The following is a 13,502-nucleotide window of genomic DNA, read 5'->3' as shown; positions in this document are numbered from 1 at the left end:
TGCAGTGTGAGCCCCATTGGGCCTGCCCAGGTCGAAAGGGACTTCAATGGCCCCCAGCCTCTACCACCCCTAGAATACCAACGACACGTGCTGCAGGTGACCTGGCAGGGAGCGTTCACTAGGCATTTCACCTCCAAGCCCTCATTGCCAAATTCTTTCGATGGACTTGCCAGGTTGCGGTTATATCAGAGCAGGAAACTGAGGCAGAGCGGACTGGGATCTTGACTAAATTGACAGTACAACGATAAGGTAGGCTCCAGCTCTAAACCTAGTGCTTAAGCTGGGAGACCCTTTCCTTATTCCAGCCCATCCTGAAGGAGAGTGGTCTAAGCCCTTTAAGGAAGTTTCTAGACCGATGTGGCCTATCACCCACTTTGAGGGACTCATCGGGGGCCTTCAGTAAAAACTTTATGAAGTACCCTCCCCCCATGCCTCCCACTCTCTCCTCTTCCCCTCCCCCCACCCAGTGCCCTTCTAGTCACCAGTTATCTCAACTCCTTTCCAGAAGGAGACAACTAGCTCCCCCAGACAGACAGGAACTGAAGCACAGAGATCAGGGTCTTAGAAGATGCCAAGAATTCCATGCAGTTCAAGGGAGCAGGGCTGCAGGAGGTGGCCTCAAGGTTGGTGTTGGGGGATACCAAGGGAGGGATCACAGGGGAGGTGGGCTCGCCATGTAACTCTACCAAGTTCTGCTGTCTCTAGCCTCCAGCTCTCCATCTGTAACGTGTGGGACTGCATCCAGACCAGCTGGAGGCATTTATTCAGCGTTTGCCTCTTGGTGAGGCTGTTTCCATGACAACAGTTGGAATTTTGTCTTAGGGACCCTCTGGTGACCTCACTTGACAAGCCGGGACACTGAGGCCTCCTGAATCCAGATCGCATCACCAAGCAACCCAAAGGCCCCTCACCTGTTCAGACCTCAGGTGAGAAACTGGCCGCACAGTGGAGGGAACACGTGGGTCTTAAATCTGCACCTGTCTGTCTTGTCTCTTGGCCTAGGAACCCCCTGCCTCCTGTCACAGTGGGTTGGAATACCCCCTTACCCCACCCCAGGGACCCAGGCACTCACCCACCGAGAGCTTCCCAGGCCAAGCCGGGAGAAGCACAGCTCAAGTGTTTGCGTGGCTGGGCAGGCTCTTTGTTCGGTTTCCATAGGTACAGCGTCCCTGGGCCGGCCCCTCCTCCACCCCTCCCAGCCACCCAGCCCTTGCCCGGCCCGGCCCATCTAGGCAACTTGTTATGTTTCAAAGTTGGCGCCCGTGGGCCTGGCATGGCTGTAGAGGGCACAGTCTGTGTTACTGTCCTGAGGCAGGGCTGTGCCCTGCACGTGGGAAGGACAAGGAGACCCCTGGGATTGGAGCAGAGTGAGTGAGGGGGAGAGCATGAGGAGGTGGGGGCAAGAAGGAAACTTGTAAGGCTCACATTCTTGCATTAAATTCTGGAAGCAGTCCGAATCCCAGAGAATAATATCCCTCTCCATTATACTTACAGCAAACAGAGACTCACTGGTTCAAGTGCCAGAGGGAGTGGCGGGATAGGAACCCAGGTTTGTCGATTCCAAGATCTGATGTCCCAACCACGGGCTGAAAGGTTCTCACCGCTGAGACCCTCCCAAGGGAATTCGCTTCCCACAGCTGGGCTCAGACAACATCAGGAAGTAACCTTGGAGTCTGGTTTACAGCTGGGACCGCCCCTCCTTCAGGCTGGCCCTCCAGGACAGAGGAGGAGCTGATGCATGCAGATCTGGGTCAGATCACCTGCCAATTACCTTGGAGGAGACAGACCCAGTTCACAGCTGGCAAAACTGAGGCCAACGCTTCAGGGCACTGGGTGCATCCCAGGTAGGTCTGTCTAGGTGGGCCTGGTCCTGGCTGCCCCAGCTTCCTGGATCAGCCAGGGGCAGGGATCGGTCCTTTGACCGGGCCTCCCACCACCTGGAATGGCCTCCCGACTCAGCATCTGGCTCCAGCGCCTGGCACCCTGCACCGCGAATGGGGCAGAGTCCATCAGAGTCCCCATGAGGGATGGACGCTGGTCCCAGGGCACGGTCCTGCACGGGGGTGGAGGGGCAGTTCAGACCCAGGTTGTTTCCCCGAACCCTCGCAGTGACCGAGAGATAGAGGGAGAGGGAGAAACAGAAGAGGGAAACTGAGGCAGGAATAGAGCGGGGCGGGGAGGAAGGGAGAACGGGGGGGGCGGGAGAGACAGACGGCGGCCAGGCGGCCCTCGACATGCGACGAGACGGGGCGCCCCGGCATCTTTCGTTCACCTGCTCTCCGCGGCCCGACCGTCGGGGATCTGTCCCGCCGCCTCCGAGGGGCCGTTGCGGCAGCTGCGGGACTCGCGCCTGCGGAGCGGGACAGGCACGGGGTGGGGCGGAGGCTCGGCCCCGCCCCTGGCCCCGCCCCCGGCAGACCCGCCCCGCCCCTTCCCCCGAGCGGGCTGTGGGGGGCGGGGCTGGGGGCGGGCCGAGGGCGCCGGATGAGCCAATGGCAGCGTGGGCGACGTACGAAGCACTCAATGGGCGCAGGTCACACCGCGGGCGGGGCGGGGCCAAGCGGCCGGGGCGGGGCCAAGCGGCCGGGGCGGGGCCAAGCGGCCGGGGGATTCCTCCGGAATCGCCCTCGGAGGCCGGATGTTGGGGGCCCTGCCGGGATGGGGATGGGGACGTGGGGTTTGAGCCAAAGAAAGGGGAGGAAGGAGACGCAGTGGTGGGGAAGAGGAAAAGACAGAAAAGCAAAAAGAAAGCTAAGCCAGCCACGTGACTTTGGGGGAGTCCCTCCTTCAAAAAGCTGAGGACTCAGTTTACCTACTTTGGTAATTGGGATTAGGGTGAAGCTTTTTTTTTTTTTGAAGTACGACCTGGAAAACCCCTTTACAACAGAATTAGCTGGGAGCCCTTTTTAAAATGCAGATTCTTGTACCCTCAGATAGGCTGAATCTGGACCCAGGCTTGAAGATAAATCTTTCTGAGTTGCAGACAAATTCTTGGGATAAGATTTGAGGCACTTATTGGGTGGACAGGCCCTGGAGACCCCAACAGAGGACTCCCAGTCCAGCCTCAGTTTCCGTGGGAATGGGCCCTTGTGGGACACGTAGGAGCATCTTGGCTGCCAGAGGGAGGTGGGGGGCAGCTGGGCCCTCACCCCCCCCCACCCCTCCCATCCCCCCCAGGATGCAGCTGTGAGTCCTGGGAACTGGGCCCAGTAGCAACTCCCAGCTTCCCTGCTGCTCTGTTTCCTCCCTGCAGCCCCAACTCTGAGTCCCCGGTGGGGCTAAGGCCAGGGGAGGCCAGAGCAGACAACAAATGTTGGTTATGTGCCTGCTGTGTGTCAAACCCTAACGGGCACACAGAACCGGGGACACAGAACCCTGGCACAGGCATCATGAGCCAAAAATAAATGCCCCATGTGGCAGGGGAAACTGAGACCCAGAGTGGGAAGGCCTTGCCTGAGAACACAGTCACAAGTGGCAAGGCCGGGATTCAAACCCAGGAGTGCCGGTGCCATTTCCTCCCACCCCAGCCAGGTCCTGCCCTCGCTCCAGTCCAGGGCTTCTCATCCGGTGACTCCTTGGTGGTGGTGGGGGGCTGTCCAGCGCATAGGAGTTGAGCAGCATCCCTGGCCCTCACCCATGCAATACCAGTAGCATACCCGCCCCCCCAAAGTCATGACAATCAAAGATGCCTGCAGATATTGCCAAGTGTCCCTTGGTGGACAGACTCACCCTGGTTTGGAACTTACTATTGTATTTCCATCTCTTCATGCCCTCTGAACCCTAAACTACCGAGACTCCTTCAGATAGTGTAGCTGGTGGGGGTCACAGAGGCAGGGGAGCTGTTTTTAGCACCTCATGGAACTGTAGACATTGTTTCTTTGTGTCCAGGGTGGGCATGGACAGTAGTTTGGTGTCACTGAGGTGAATGCAAACCCAGCTTTGTCACTCTGTGCCCACATATGTTCATCAATTTGAGACTGCATTTTCCAAATCTGTGACATGAGAATTATGAAGACTATCGGTCCACAGATAAGGGCACATTAAAAGTACCTCAAGGATGTGGAGAAATTGGAACCTAACAATCCTTGTGGGAATTTAAAATGTTACAATGACTATAGGAAAAGTCAGCAGTTCCTCAAAAAAATCTAAACATAGAATTGCCATCAGACCCAGTGATTCCACTCATGGGTCTCTGCCCACGTGAGTTGAAAGCAGGGACTTGAACAGACACTAGTACAACCACTTCGGTGACAGCATGAGTCACACCAGCCCAAAGATGGCAACAACCCCAAAGCCATCAACAGATGAATGGATACAAACAACGCGATTTATCCATATATTGGAATATTTTTCAGCCACCAAAATGAAGGAAGTTCTGATTCATTTTATAGAGTGGATGAGACTTGGAAACATAAAGTGAAAGGTACTGTTCATGAAAGGACAAATCCTGTGTGACTCACTCACATGAGGGCCCTGGGGGAGTCACGTCCATGGAGATAGGAAGTAGATGGTGGTGCCAGAGGCTGGGGGAGGGGAATTAATGGTAATGGGGCTGAGCTCCAGCTGGAGAAGGGAAAGTTCTGGAGCTGGAGGGTAGGGATGGCTGCACAACAGTGTGAACATGCTTAATGCCACTGAGCTGTGCACTTAAACACAGGGAAGGTGGTAAATTTTGTTATGTATTTGCCACAATTTAAAAAAATGAAGGATGTGATATAGCAAAAAAACGCTTGTATACTGTAAATGGGTGTTAGCTGAATTACATCTCAATAAAGCCAGTTTATTTTAAGTACACAGCAGCTGTCAGGTAATAATAACAATATTATAGCTAATGTCTATTGGGCTCTTATTATGTGCCAATCACTACTAGCACTTTACCTACATTAAGTCACTGAATCCTCAGAGTAACCCAGCCACGGAGCGATCTGTCCCAGGACACTCAGCTCATGGTGGGATTACAAAGAGGGACAGCCTGAGCCGGCTGTAATGTGCTCAGCGCCTCTGGGTGGCGCTGACACCTTGGGGGCGGCAGGGGGAGGCTCCTGGGCCTACTGAAGACAAGACCAGGGATTCTATTGGGCGTCAGAACTGGGGGCTTAGTCTGGAGCCAGAGCCTCCTGTCAGAGTCCAGAGTTCAGATCAGAGGTGACACTCAGCCTGAGATCTGGACGGGGGATCTACACAAAGTCGGGAGCTCAGCCCAGATGGGGGGCTCAGCCGGGATCGTGCTCTGCCAGACTTGGGGCTCCATTAGGGAGAAGCTCAGCTGAGAACCGGGGCCTCTATTCTGAGCTCGCAGCTCACGGGTTTATCCAGGATGGCGGGTTTAGCGGGTAGGGGATCTACGGGAGTGGGGGTTAGCTTAGAGTTGGGGTGTCTCTCCGGGATCAGCCCGGGCGTGGACTCTTTACCCCGAGCGGGGCTCGCCCCTCTGGCGAGGGCTCGGCCCGGAGCGCGGGGCCGGGGCGCCGTCTCCAGCAGGGGGCGCGCCCCGCCCGCCGCGGCGCCTCTGCGCTCCGGGAACGGGTGGAGGCGAGCGCGGGCCGGACCTGCGTCTAGGGCAGGGTCCGCAGGTGCACAGCACCCCGACCGCAGGCCCGTCCCGCGCCACCGCCGCCCCGCGGGGCTGGTACCTCGGAGGGGCCACGCGGGTCTCCGGGCCTCGCCGCGCGCCTGCGCGCTGGGGCCAGGGAGGGGCTGGCGCTGCGGGGTGGGGCGCGGGCGCGCGGAATAAGGGGGTGGGAAAGTGGAGGTGGGGGTGTCCCGAGGAATGAGGGGGGGGCCTGCTCTGGAGCCTCCGGGAGCCCCTCCCCCGCAGCCGGGCGGCTTCCCCGCCGGTCCCGCCGTCAAGGCGTTTTGGGGGCCGGGCGCGGGGGCCAGCGCCCCTCTCCGCCCACGCTGCAGCCCCGGCCGCGACTCCCACGAGCCCACGAGCCATCTGCTCCCGGCCCATCTGCCTCTCCCTGCAGAGCCATCCCGAGGCCGCTGAAGAAAGGGAGTGGGTGGGCGAGCTCAGGGGGGGCAGGGGAGCGGGGGGGGGGCGAAACTGGCTTGAGTCCCCAACACTGGCCCAGCCAGGGCAGCTCCTGGAGCTCTCCAAGGACGCTGAGCGTGGGGGTGTCTTCACCGGCCACCGGAGCCCGGGGCCTGGCGCCCCTCGCTCTGGCTAACACGGAGTGAGAAGGGGCTGGGGGTGTCGGGGGGTGGGAAGAAGCTAAAACAATTTCGGTCCTCAGCCTCCTTCCCCCCCATGCCTGCCCGTCTCCCTCCCCGCTGCTGCCGCAAAGAAGCGAGGAACCAGCGGGCCCAGCGGGAGGATGTATTTACAAGTGTCAGCCGCGGAGACGCCAGCCGGCCGCCTGCGTGTGGGAGGCGGGCGTCTGCAGCAGGAGCCCGGCTGTGAGGCTGTGTGTGCACGTGTGTAAGTGGGTGCCTGTGACTGGGGGGAGCATGGTCTGATCTGCCTCTGAGGGTAGTGAGCCGCCCCCGCCTTCCTGGCTGTAGGGAACTGCACTTCTTGCAGCCTCGGTTACTTCATCTGGAAGCTGGGTGCAGGCACACAGCCTGCTTCAGAGGTTGGTTAGGCCTGGAGGACAGGTGTCAGCCCTCGAAGGAGGTGCACTCACATGCACGCGCTGGCCACGTCCACAGAGGCCAGGCGCCCACGGCAGGGCTGTGACGGGAACCGGGCACCCAAGGAGTTTTCCAGGGAGGAGACAGGTAAGTGAGACTGTGAGAGCCGGATCCAGTCACGGGAAGAAGCAGGAAGGAGGGAACCTTTCGTGCTGGGTTCTGGGCCCCCTTAGTGACCCTGGGCCATCACAGACCCCTCTGAGGGTGTTTCTTCATCTGTAAATACCCAGCCTGGAGGGCAGTTGGAAAGACTGACCAAGCGCATGTAATAAAGCCCTTAATCCAGAATGAGGGCCCAGTTTGAGAACTGTTATTATTGGGGGGGGGGGGGAGTTGTTACTTGCCCCTAGGAACTCCCAGGCTAAGGGAAGGAGGTGTAAGGACATTGGGAAAAGCACTCAAAGTAAGGTTTTGGGGGCCAACAGGAAATAATGTTTTTCCTGACTATAACACTGGGACCCTCAGAACATCACAGGCTGGATAGAAAAACCCAGACTTCATCCTCAGGGAAATGGGGAGCTGTAGAGGGTGTTAGAGCCAAGAAGAGATCAGGGTGTTGGAATATCCCTCTGGTGGCCAGTGAGGGGTGGGCAGCAGCAAAGGTAACCAGAGGCGTGCCAGTGGAAGTAGAGCCCCACTATGAACCCACAATCATTGATTCTTTCAGCCAACCTTTACTAGATGGGTTCAAATCCCTGCTCTGCCAGTTACCGGCAGTGTGACTTGAGACAAGTCATTTGCACTCACCGCGCCTCACTGTTGTCATCTGGAAAATGGGCACCTACTGTGTGTCAGCACATGTACTGGTTAGGGACACAGTTAGGGGCAATCCCTGCTTTTGGCAAGCTCACGTCCTAGAAATGTGGGTTGCCGCTGTGAGCTGGGTGCTTTAGAAGAGTTTTCTTGTTTGACCTGCCCATGACCAGGCACAATAACTTTGACCTTCTCCTCCAGGCAAGCCCTGCCTTCACACCAGCCAGAATGTCTGTCTATTCTCTCTCACTTCCAGGCATCTGCCCATGCTGGGCCTGCTGCTTCACCTCTTGGCCTGGACAACTAGAGGTCATCCTAGAAGACAACGTCTCCCTGACTGCCCCGCCCAGCTAAATTAGGGCCTCCTCTGGGGTTCACAGAGCCCCAGAAGCCCCTCAGCCATGATCACCCTAATTTTAACAGCTCAGTGACATGTATTATACTCCCTTACTAACCTGAGATTCTTTTTTTTTTTTAAACATTTTTTTTAAATTAATTTATTTATTTATACAAGCACTGGGTACAGTCAGAAGCGCGGGAGGGTGAGAGAATTCACCAGAGCCAGAGCGGGGAGCAGAACAAGCAGACTGACAAAGTACACTGTTAAGGGGAGCAGCGGGTGGCAGGAGAGGTCTGCGCACCATGTGGGACCCTCCTCCCGTGGCCGGGGAGCAGCCGGGGATTGAACCGGCGCTGCAGAGGCCGCGGGCAGCTTTGCAACCCAGCGCTCAACCGCTGCACCACCGGGGAGGCCCTAACCTGAGATTCTTGAGAGGAATGGCTGGGTCTACTTGGCTCATGGCTGTGTCCCAAACAGGGCCTGGCACACAGTAGGCACTTACTAAATATTTGTTAAGCAATTTAAGGGGACTTTCCTTTCCATTTGGTAGCTGAGAGAGCAGAGCCCAGAAAGGACTTGTCCAGAGTCACAAAGCAAGTGGGGGTCCAAGCCAGGATTCAAGCCCACTCCAGCCTGATCCCCTGGTCCCTCCCTCCAGGCCACTGCTTTGCTTCACCCTTTGGGCACTGCTATTTTTTCCTGACTATTCTTCCCTATAATAGCTCCATCTGGCCTCACTAATTCCTGAGATCCTCTCCCCAATACTTTCCTGCAATACTGCAGAGGGTCAAGGCAATATGGGAGGACTTCCTGCAGGAGGGGGCTCCTGGGAAGCACAGTATGCTGAGGGTCGCACCCTACCACCTGTGATGCCTGTGATGGTCGGGTAGGTTTGCTCATCCTCACCTCTCCAGGAAGCACAGGGTGCAGGTGGGAAGTCTATTTCCATCACTGTCCTCACACCCACCCGTCTGTCCCAATGACTTCATCAGGGCCTGAGCTAGGGGTGCTGCTGACCTCATCCTCCCACCTCAGGGAGGGTGTGTGAGCAGAACCCTGACATGATAAAATAATAACTCAGCAGCCCCACCTTCAGCAGAAATCTGGGGCAAAAAGACTTTGCATGCATTATCTCAGAGTCCCCGTTGAGGGCCCTGGAGGAAGGCATTGTTTCAGGCTCCCTTTATTTTTTTTTTTAAAGTTTTTTTTTTTTTTAATAGAGGCATGTTTTATTTATTTATTTATTTGTTTGTTTGTTTTGTTTATACATGCACTGGGTACAGTCAGAAGCGCGGGAGGGTGAGAGAATTCACCAGAGCCAGAGCGGGGAGCAGAGCAGGCAGAAGGACCGAAGTACACTGCTGAGGGGAGCAGTGGGCGGCAGGAGAGGTCTGCGCGCCATGTGGGACCCTCCTCTGGTGGCCGGGGATCGAACCGGCGCTGCAGAGTCCACGGGCAGCTTCGCAACCCAGCGCTCACCCGCTGCGCCACCGGGGAGGCCCTCAGGCTCCCTTTAGTAGCGGAGTCTGGAAAGAGAATTCACTTGCTTAGGATCACACATCCGGTGAGCCGCGGGGCTGGAGCTGGTTTTCCACCCACCACTGCACTCTCCCTTCTAGGCATTCCCTTGGCCGCAGCTAGAGGGCGCCGGTGAGCACCTGAGTGGGGTCCTGCCCCTACCCGGCCCACAGCCCTGCGAGGCGCCCATCTGCCTCTGGAGAACTGCCCAAGTACTGCCCCAGGTCCGCAAGACCCGCCACACCTTCATTCTTTCACACACACACACACACACACCCCATCACCTCCCTTCCCTCATTCCCTCTCTCTATTCCCCTGCTCTAGCGCACGGGTCTCCCCGCCATTCCTCCAGCAGGCAGGCCCAGTCCTGTCCCAGGGCCTTTGCACTGCCGTTCCCGCTGCCTGGGAGGTTGTTTACCAGGGATCTGCGTGGAACATCTCCTTCACACCAGCTGAGGGCAGTGGAGTGGGGAAGATGCCTGCTCAGCGACGTGTGCAGGGGTGCGGGTGACACAACCACTGCACTCCCTCCCGGAGAGAGACGGTCAGCGCATCTGCTGGGCTGTGACCGTCTGTGAGACGGACAGATGACATCTCCCAAATCACTCCCAGTGGCTTCTTACATTGTGTTTCCCGCATATTCCTGTCTAATTAATATTTTCCTGTAGATCCGCTCATACCTGGAACATCCATACGTGTATTGGTTTTGAACAATAATTTTTTTCATCACAAAAGTGAGAGAAAAATCAGCACGTCTCGACAGAGACAGGTAGCCGAAGTACAATTTAATCTGGATCTCACTGGCTGCCACTGGCTGCCACTCTGCCACTGGCAGAGGCGCTGACCCTGTGGTGCGTGGCTAGATTAGCAAATGCAAGAGCAGTTACAGACCCCCCCGGACCCCGCCGAGACTTGAGAAAGGTGGAAGTGACATTTAAGAGGAGTCTCTTTGTAACTGGGCTTTGAGATTATTTCATGCCATGCAAGGACCCTGCTGAAGTCATGTTATTTGTTAACTACGGGGGTGCAGTGCTTTGGGCAGTGCTGGCCACAAGATTAGAGGACCAGGCCTAGAAACATCACCCCCTCAGACAGACCCTCCTGACAATCAACACCAGATATTCTGTCCTCTTCATCTATGGTGTTTCCTGTCTCTCTCTCTCCCTAGAATTCATGTTTCATGAAGGTCATGTTTATCTGCCTTGTTCCCATTATGTCTCCAGCACTTAGAACAGTAGGTGCTTAATAAATGTTTGTGGAATGAATGACTGCGTGTGTGTCCACATCTCCTTGTGCTTGGCAGAATAATGATCACCCTCCAAAAAAAGATGCCCACATCCTAATCCCCAGAACCCATACCACGTCACCTCATACATGGCAAAGGGCATTTTGCAGACATGATTTAAAGATGGGGTTTATCCTGGATTATCTAAGTGGGCTCAATGTCCTTGTAAGGGCAGAGGGTGAGAGTCAGAGAAGGAGATAAGACAACAGAAGCAAAGAACGAGACTGATGAAATTTGTTCTTTTTTTTTTTTTTTTTTTTATAGAGGCATGCTTTATTTATTTGTTTGCTGGTTTGTTTGTTTGTTTTTTGTTTTATACATGCACTGGGTACAGTCAGAAGCGCGGGAGGGTGAGAGAATTCACCAGAGCCAGAGCAGGGAGCAGAGCAGGCAGAAGGACTGAAGTACACTGCTGAGGGGAGCAGCGGGCGGCAGGAGAGGTCTGCACGCCATGTGGGACCCTCCTCCGGTGGCCGGGGAGCAGCCGGGAATCGAACCAGCGCCGCAGAGGCCGCGGGCAGCTTCGCAACCCAGCGCTCAACCGCTGCGCCACCGGGGAGGCCCAGAGACTGATGAAATTTGAGAACAACTTGCCCAACATTTGCTGGCTTTGAAGATATAGGAAAGGGTCATGGAATCCACTAGAAGCCAGAAAAGTCAAGGGAATGTGTTCTACCCCAGAACCTTTAAAGGCGATACAATTCTGCTGACACCACGATTTTTGGTTAGAGGAGCGCAGGAACCTGGGAGGAGAGAGAAGGCGTCAGGACCCTGGAGAGCTCCATTCAACCTGTTTAAGGGATGCCTACTGTGTGCCAGGCACCATTCTGGGTGCTAGGAGTGGAGCAATGTAGAAAACACACACAAATCCCTGCGCTCATAGCTCTGACATTCCAGTGGGAAAGATGGGCAATAAACAATCTAATAAAATGCATAATACAATCATGCCTCACTTAAGAACAGAGATTTATTCTGAGAAATGCATCATCAGATGATTTCATCATTGTGCAAATATCATTGAATGCAATTCCACAGCCTAGATGGGAGAACTTGCTACCCGCCCAGGCTCGATGGTAGCGTCTGTAAGGACCACTGCTGCATATGTGACCTGTCATCTACAGAGGCATGGTTAAGCAACACACGATTATATTCATCCAGTGAAATAGTGTAGAGCAGGGCCTCCCTGATGGCACAAGGGGTTAAAATGCAACCTATGAAGATGTTTGCAGCCACTGCAGCATGGGTTCGATCCCCAGCCAGGGAGCTACCCACATGGCACAGCAGACCTCTCCTGACTCGCCTGCTGCTCCCCTCCGCAGTGTATTTCAGTCAATCTGCTTGTTCTTTTCCCCACTCTGTCTCTGGTGAATCCTCTCACCCCCACACACACCTCTGGCCTGCACCCCAGTTCTTGTATGCATAAATAAATAAATCTTTTAAAAAAAGAAAAAAGAAATAGTGTAAAGCAATCAAAAAGGAAGTGATTGAACTGCAGAATAATAATTTCTAATATTTATTGAGCACCCACTATGTGTCAGGCACTTTACTAAGCACTTTATATGTGATAACTTAGAGAATCCCTTAGAAAAACACCCTAAAAATATAGGGAGTATTAGTACGTCTATTTTCTAAATGTGATGGTTTCAAAATAAGTCTGTGAGTTCTTTAACAATTTCTTCAAGAGTTGGAGCCCAATTTCCCTCTTTTTGAGTGTGGGCTGGATGTCATGACTTAGTTTTAATGTATAGAATAAGGCGGAAGTGACGAGTTCTTCCTCCTATGACTAGGGCACTCTCTTTTCCTCTTCACTCTCTCTGGGATCTCGGGGGGGGGGGGGGGGGACGCTGGCCGCCATGTTGTGAGGCTCAAGCAGCACTACAGTGAGCCCCACACCATGATCAACCCATCTATAGCCATGTTGGAAGCCGCTCCTCCAGCCTCCTTGAGCTTTCAGACGAGACAACCCTGCCACTGTGTTTGACTGCAGTCCCCATAGGGGCCCCAAACCCGAACCATCAGATAAATCACTCTCAGATTTCTGACCCCTAGAAATTTTTGAACTAATAAATACTGTTGTCTTAAACTGCTTTTTTATACCACGTGATACATGAATGTATAATTTCCATTCACAAAATAATCTTATTCGCTATTCATGGGAATATGTGTGTAAGAATACACACATATATGAGTGTGTAAAAATGTATGCATAGAGGTGGGGGTCACTGGGGGCTTCCTCTTTAGCTCTAATATTTTGTCGGTTTCTTAAAAAACTGAAAAGAGGGCCTCCCTGGTGGTGCAGCGGTTGAGCGCTGGGTTGCGAAGCTGCCCGCAGCCTCTGCAGCACCGGTTCAATCCCCAGCTGCTCCCTGGCTGCTCCCCGGCCACCGGAGGAGGGTCCCACATGGCGCGCAGACCTCTCCTGCCGCCCGCTGCTCCCCTCAGCAGTGTACTTCGGTCCTTCTGCCTGCTCTGCTCCCCGCTCTGGCTCTGGTGAATTCTCTCACCCTCCCGCGCTTCTGACTGTACCCAGTGCTTGTATAAATAAATAAATAAATCTTTAAAAAAAAAAATGAAAAGACCTGCAGCAAACATCACAACTGTTAGCCATTGTCAGTCCTGGCTGAAGCACACACAGGTGTTTGCTATATTCATCTTTGCACTTTTCTTTCTTTTTTACTTTTCTCAAAATTAAAAATAAATGATTATAACGGAGGAGAAAGTCATGGAGGATTTAAATAGGTGGAGCAGAAGTGGGAGGGTGTTGCAGGCAGAAGCACCAGCTTCACAAAGACCTGAGGCAGCGGTAAACATGATCTTTCTGGGAACTGAGGAAACCTGCAGCCGTTATTCTGCCCCCAGCTGCACCTTTGAATCATGTACACAGCCCCCAACTCCAGACCAATTAATTCAGAATCTGGCGGTGGAGGTGGGGTAGAAGTGGTGGTAGGAGTTAAAAGCTTCCCAGGTGACTCA

Source organism: Talpa europaea (assembly GCF_964194135.1).
Source record: "Talpa europaea genome assembly, chromosome: 12".
In the NCBI taxonomy this organism is placed as follows: domain Eukaryota; kingdom Metazoa; phylum Chordata; class Mammalia; order Eulipotyphla; family Talpidae; genus Talpa; species Talpa europaea.
Note: the sequence above shows the minus strand (reverse complement) of the source record.